At 46.9% G+C, this 6,715-nt stretch overlaps 1 pseudogene across 1 annotated transcript; it reads right to left on the reverse strand.

The window, feature by feature from the left end:
- Nucleotides 1-669: 669 nt before the first annotated feature.
- On the reverse strand, nucleotides 670-3,924 carry LOC308258228 (large ribosomal subunit protein bL9m-like; annotated as a pseudogene). The gene is made up of 3 exons: nucleotides 3,890-3,924; nucleotides 960-1,408; nucleotides 670-879 (listed from the first exon to the last, which is right to left on the reverse strand). The product of its transcript is annotated as a large ribosomal subunit protein bL9m-like (transcript).
- Between the last annotated feature and the right edge of the window lie 2,791 nt (nucleotides 3,925-6,715).

A 6,715-nucleotide genomic window follows, 5' to 3' on the forward strand; every position in this document is an offset into this window, starting at 1 on the left:
GCCCCGGGAGAGGTCATTTCCCAATCTTAAGCCTTTTTCATGACTAGGACTTCATGCCCTTTCTCTGCCAAAGCCTTCAGACCCCAGAGAGTATTTGCCTTTCAAGAGGCCTCGTCCTTTGCTCTCATGGGTCAGCCCTGGGCTAACCTGTTGAGCTGGGACGGGCCTGAGTTGGGAGCTGTGGCTCTGCTCACCTTTTACTTCACTCTTGCAGAGCTATGAGTGCTTTGGTGAACTGGCCTTGAAAATGGATTTTGGTGGATTGAAAAACAAAACAAAAAACTCAACCTCTTTATTTCTTCTTGAGACATAAATGTTCAGTTTGGATGCTGTGGATGAGCCAAGGACTAAAGACAATGGCTAGCTCTTCCATTTGTTCCAATGAATTCCAATGGAGGGAGAGGACATAGTATCTAGACTGTTTTGGTCTATTAATATTCAGCTTATCAAATCTATAGCACGGTACCTCTTGAGCAAGACTGCCCCAGGAAGGCCGGATATGATAACAGTCAAGGATGGAGAGGGCAAACATGGAGAATTTAACACGTATACGCAGCTTAGTCCCCTGTCCCCATATGCTCTCTAAAATTCCATATTTGGTCAAAGCTGGCTCATCTTGGGTCCGCTGTGCCTCAGATTCTGCATCCCAGCTTCTGAGGGAGAGTAGGTTCAGATCACCTGGAAACTGGGGGCCACTCCCTTGGCAGCTTGCTGGGCTAAGCAGTACTTACATCTTTTAGTCTTGGGCCTTCAAAGTTCACCGCAGTCACAGCTACCCTGACAGTGTCAAGCCCGTTTACCGTGGCCGCACACCAACACTCGCCCCACCGTGGGACGGGCTCTTTTGGTAACTTCAGTGCATGAGGGGCTACCACAACACTATGATTTTTTTTTTTCAACCTTTTAAATTATATTTTTATTTTTTACTTTATTATTGTTGTTGTTGTTGACTCTATTACAGATTTTTGGGAAAGTAGCAGGCAACTGCTTCAGAGTTGAGCTCCCATTTGACACTGTTCTTCATCCCCACCTCCAGTGACAGCTTATCCGAAATGTCACTGTCGCCTCACCTGCCTTGGTCTGGATCTTTTCTCATTTTCCCTCTTGTCTTAGCAGTTTCTCCTCTTCAAACAGCTTCTTGTTCCCAGGGGGTGCATGTACAGCCAGTCTTTGAGGAAGGAGTCACACGGCCCATAGATTTCTTCACTGAAACCAGGTCTCCCGGATTCCAAGCTCCTCTACTGACTGCGTGAGGATGGGCTCCAGGTTGTCTTTGGGCCAGTGTTTCGTGTCCCCCACCCGCTGGTAGACACAGAGTTGCCAGTACCGGCTCTGCTTCTGGCCCTCCCGGCCGGCCGGTGGCACCTTCCCCTTCGCTCCGTGATGGCCGCTGACCTTGCCCTGGCGGCTGGCCGGAGAGTGAGGGCGAGCCTGACCTTGAAAGAGTTTTATAGAATCTCTCCCTGTTCTCGGTTTGTTTGTTATGTTGCAAGAATATGACTCAACAGCCTCCACACCCCAGTGACTCAGCCCAGCTTTAATGAGCTGTGTTTTCCAGGCCTTCCCGGGGCAGCGCCTCCTCTAATGTTGTCCAGGGGCTGCCCAGGCCAGGCACTGCCCTGCTCTAGCCAGGATGGGAGTGAAAAACACTCCCCACAGGCAGGCTGAGGGAAAGGCAAAGTGAATTCTGGTTGTTCCACTCCCTAACAGTGCAATCTCTTGTCCCTTCTCAGGCCCAGCCTGGGAGGTGAAAGCTAAATGTCAGGAGGAACTTACACAGTGGGATAGAGTTGAAGGCATATGGCAGGGTGATTTCCTCTTTGAGAAAAAGACAGTTACTAGGGGTTTCGTGGAGAAGTCTGTTTACTTTTTTTAAAAAATTGATTTCAGAGAGGAAGGGAGAGGGAGAGAGAGATAAAAACATCAATGATGAGAGCGAATCATTGACTGGCTGCCTCCTGCACGCCCCACTTTGGGGATCAAACCCGCAACCAGCATGTGCCCTGACCAAGAATCGAACCATGATCTCCTGGTTCATAGATCGATGCTCAACCACTGAGCCACGCTGGCCTGGTGAAACCTGTTTACTTTTAATTAATTGGGTTTTTGATTTGTGGGGCATTCAGTTTGCTGGGGAAAAAAAAGATCTGACTATTAAGCTTCTGGGGGCAGGCTGGAGAAAATCATATAATTAGCAATTCAGAGATTTTCAGAATCTCTGGCCACATAAAAAGATGGCACAGTAAAAGAGATCACTGTGCACTAGAGCTGTGGCAACGGCTGGGCACTGGATAATGACCACAGAGCGATAGTAATGGATTATGTTTGCTTATAAATGTATGCTTCTCTTTGGGAAGAAATTGCTTAGGGAAATGGTATATCTATACTAATAAAAGGGTAATGTGCTAATTAGACTGGGTCAACCAGACATCTTCCGGTCATCCTGCCTTCCTTCCGGTGGCGGGGGCTGAGGTAGAGGCGGTTAGGGACAATCAGGCCAGCAGGGGGGCAGTTAGAGGCAATCAGGCTGGCAGTGGGGGCAGTTAGGGGTGATCAGGCCAGCATGGGGGAGCAGTTAGGGGTAATCAGATCGGGCCTAAACCAGCAATCAGACATCCCCTGAGGGGTCCTGGATTGGAGAGGGTGCAGGCTGGGCTGAGGGCATTCCCCCCACCCCCCGCATGCACGATTTCATGCACCAGGCCTCTAGTATATATATATTTACATTTTTATTTATTGATTCTAGAGACAGAGAGAAAAGGGAGGTGGAGAGAGAGAACATTGATTTTGTTGTTTCACTTATTTGTGTATTCATTGGTTGATTCTTATATGCACTCTGACCAGGGGTTGAGCCCACAACCTGGCGAGCCGGCCAGGGCCTAGGGAAACAGTATTTTAATTATACTCTTATTAAATGAGAAAACTTTGATTTTACCTTAAACTCTTTTAACCTTAAACTCTTACCAGATTAAAAAAGAAATCAGCCCTCCTTAAAAAAATGCCAACACATTTCTATTTCTTGATAGGCTGTAACAAAAACAAAAGACTTACACAATTATTAGTTTTATAAAAAGAGATGAAATCTGAGCACAATTTACACATTTACCAATGCCTTCTCTGTTTGCTGCATGGTATCTATGAATCATCTGGCACAAAGCTGCTATAGACCAGGCCTCTCTGCTGTAAGAACATGATGGTCACTGTCAGGAACTGCACACCAGTTTGTGGTTTCTTCACGGACAGAATTTTCATAATACCTGTTGCAGCCAACTAAGCCGACTCCACAGGGTGATTCCCCTCCCCTCCTGCAGGCTCTGGAATGGCCATACTCTGGGCTGGCTCCCGCCCCAACAGGAAGCACAGGTCCTCTGGCTGCGGTGAGCCTTGTGTTGGTTGCCAGGCTACTGACCACAGCCGTAGGTTTATTTGCTTGTTTTGTTTTAGGAAGGATCTTTTTATTTTGATATAATTTCCATTTTACAGAAAAAGTACAAGAATAGTACAAACTTTGACCCATTTGTTTGCATTTTTGTTTGCATTTTTGCCTTCTTCTCTGTCTTTCTCTCCCTCTCTTTCCTCCTCTCTCTCTCCCAATTAACAGTAAGTTGATGTGGTGCCCCTTTACCCATAAATACTCCAGTGAGCATTTTCCAAAAGCTCCTTGAGAGAGGTGGCTGTACTCTTACATAACCACAATACAGTTAACACAAACAGGAAAATAAACATCAATATAAACATCAATAATAAACTACTATCTACAGGGTGGGGCAAAAGTAGGTTTATAGTTGTTCATATGGAAAATAATACAATAATTAATAAATAAATAAAAAACTGTGGTACATTTATACCGTGGAATATTATGCAGTTGTAAAAAAGAAGGATCTCTTACCTTTGAGACAGAAAGCGGGACCTAGAGAGTATCATGCTAAGTTAAATAAGCCAGTCAGAGAAAGATGAGTATCACATGATCTCACTCATATGTGGAATCTAATGAACAAAATAAACTGATGAACAAAATAGATCCAGAGACATAGAAGCATGGAACAGACTGACAAATCTCAGAAGAAAAGCAGGGATGAAAGGCTGGGTAGGGAGAGATTAACCAGGGAATTTATACGCATATATGCATAGCCCATGGACACAGACAATAGTGTGGTGAAGGCCTGGGAGGGGTGGGTGCAGGGAGAATGAGGTCAATGGGAAAAAAGGGGGACATCTGTAATACTTTCAACAATAGATAAATTAAATAAATAAACAAACAAATTCTATCTAATAAAAGAGTAATATGCAAATTGACTGCCACTCCAAGACACAAGATGGCCGCCCCCATGTGAACACAAGATGGCCACCACAAGATGGCCTGCAGGGGAGGGCAGTTGTGGGCAGTTAGGGGTGACTAGGCCAGCAGGGGAGGGCAGTTGGGGGAGACCAGGCCAGGAAGGGAGGGCAGTTGGGGGGAGACCCAGGCCTGCAGAGGAGGGCAGTTGGAGGGGACCAGGTCAGCAGGGGAGGGCAGTTGGGGGACACCAGGACTGCAGGGGAGGGCAATTGGGGGGGCAGGCCTGCAGGGGAGAGCAATTAGGGGGGACCAGGTCTGCAGTAGAGGACAGCGGAAGGGGGGTGCGGGGTGGGGGGACTCAGGCCTGCAGTGGAGGGCAGTTGGGGGGGACCAGGCCTGCCAGGGAGGGCAGTTGGGGAGGACCAGGCCTGCAGGGAAGGGCAGTTGTGGGTGATCAAGCCAGCAGGGAGGGCAGTTAGGGGTGACCGGGCCAGCAGAGGATGGCAGTAGGGGGAGACCAGGTCAGCAGGGGAGGGCAGTTGTGGGGCACCAGTACTGCAGAGGAGGGCAGTTGGGGGGGGCATACCTGCAGGGGAGATCAGTTCAGGGGGACCCAGGCCTGCAGGGGAGGGCAGTTGGGAGGGGGACCCAGGCCTGCAGGGAAGGGCAGTTGTGGGTAATCAGGCCAGCAGGGAGGGCAGTTAGGGGTGACCGGGCCAGCAGAGGATGGCAGTTGGGGGAGATCAGGACTGTAGGGGAGGGCAGTTGTGGGGGGGGGGGCAACCAAGCCTGCAGGTGAGGACAGTTAGGGGTGACCAGACTGGCAGGTAAGGGCAATTAGGGGCAATCAGGCCGGCTGGGGAGCAGTTAGGGGCGATCAGGTTGGCAGGGGAGTGGTTAGGAGGTGATCAGGCTGGCAGGCAGAAGCCGTTAGGGGCAATCAGGCAGAGGCAGGTGAGCAATTGGGAGCCAGCAGTCCTGGATTGTGAGAGGGATGTCCAACTGCCCGTTTAGGCCCGATCCTGGTGGGTGGTCGGACATCCCTCAAAGGGTCCCATATTGGAGAGGGTGCAGGCTGGGCTGAGGGACACCCCCCCCCCCCTGCACGAATTTTGTGCACCGGGCCTCTAGTAAATGATATAAGCATAAACTGTTTCGTGTACTCATAACTATAAACCTACTTTTGTCCCAACCTGTATTTCATCAATTCCCTCAAAATGTCCTTCTCCCCACTGCCCCCCACCCCTTCTCCTGATCATGCACAGCGTTTAGTTGTCAGACCTATTTATTTTCCTTTATTCTGGAACATCTCTTCAGCCTTTCTTTGCATTTCTCAACCCTGACATTTTAAGAGTACAGCTCTTTTGTAAAATGTCTTTTAATTTGGCTTTGCTTCACGTTTCCTCATGATTAGATTCAGATGATGCATTTTTGGTAGGAATATCACAGAATTGAAGGTGTGTCTTTCTTCAAGCATCCCAATAAAAGGCACATGGTATTCAATATTGTTTTAAACCAATACAATGATGTTAGATTTGATGAATTGATTAAGTGGTATCTACTACTGTGAAGTTATTTTTTCTTTGTAATTAATAAGTACTTTGTGAGAGAATACCTTGTAGCTCTCTAATTATCTATTTCTTATCAAACTACCCATCAGTATTATTATTTTTATTTTATTTTATTTTATTTTATTTTATTTTTGTTAATCCTCACCTGAGGACACTTTTCCTTTGATTTTTAGGGAGAGTAGAAGAGAGGGAAAGACAGAGAGAAACATGGATGTGAGAGAAACACATCAATTGGTTGCCTCCTGCACAAGCCCCAACTAGGGCCCTGGCCAGGGAGAAGCCTGCAACCAAGGTATGTGGCCTTGACCGGAATCAAACCCAGGACCCTTTGGTCCGCAGGCCAATGCTCTATCCACTGAGCCAAACTGGCTAGGACCCCATTAGTTTTAGCATCCATTAATGACTTTACCTCTGTCACTGCTTTTATATTTATTAGTTGGCATGCTACTGTAATGAGAGGTTTCCTTTCACCTCTTTTGTTTATATTAACATGGATTCTTATTTATTCAATGGGGTCTAATCCATTAAAAATATTACTTATTCTGATACTCAAATTGTCTTCAATTTGGCCAGTGGGAGTCTCTTCAAGTTGGCTTCTGAGTTCTTTCAACATATTCCCATGATTCTTTAAACACTTTTTTTTCCTTTTGCATAAAACAAGATGTGCCAAGCTCCTCCTCTACTTTCCATGGAATGACCCTGGGATATATAATTTCTCAAGGATTCCTGGTTCCTTTAGAGGGAATGGTATTTAGAAACCAAGATATAAGTACTAAATGTGCTCATTCCTACCGGTGTGTTATTGCTTCTATGCACTTTTAGCAAACAGAATTAGGTAATAGGTAATATTACATGCCCAAACACA

The sequence above is a fragment of the Plecotus auritus genome (genome assembly GCF_963455305.1).
Source record: "Plecotus auritus genome assembly, chromosome: 1".
NCBI classification, from domain to species: domain Eukaryota; kingdom Metazoa; phylum Chordata; class Mammalia; order Chiroptera; family Vespertilionidae; genus Plecotus; species Plecotus auritus.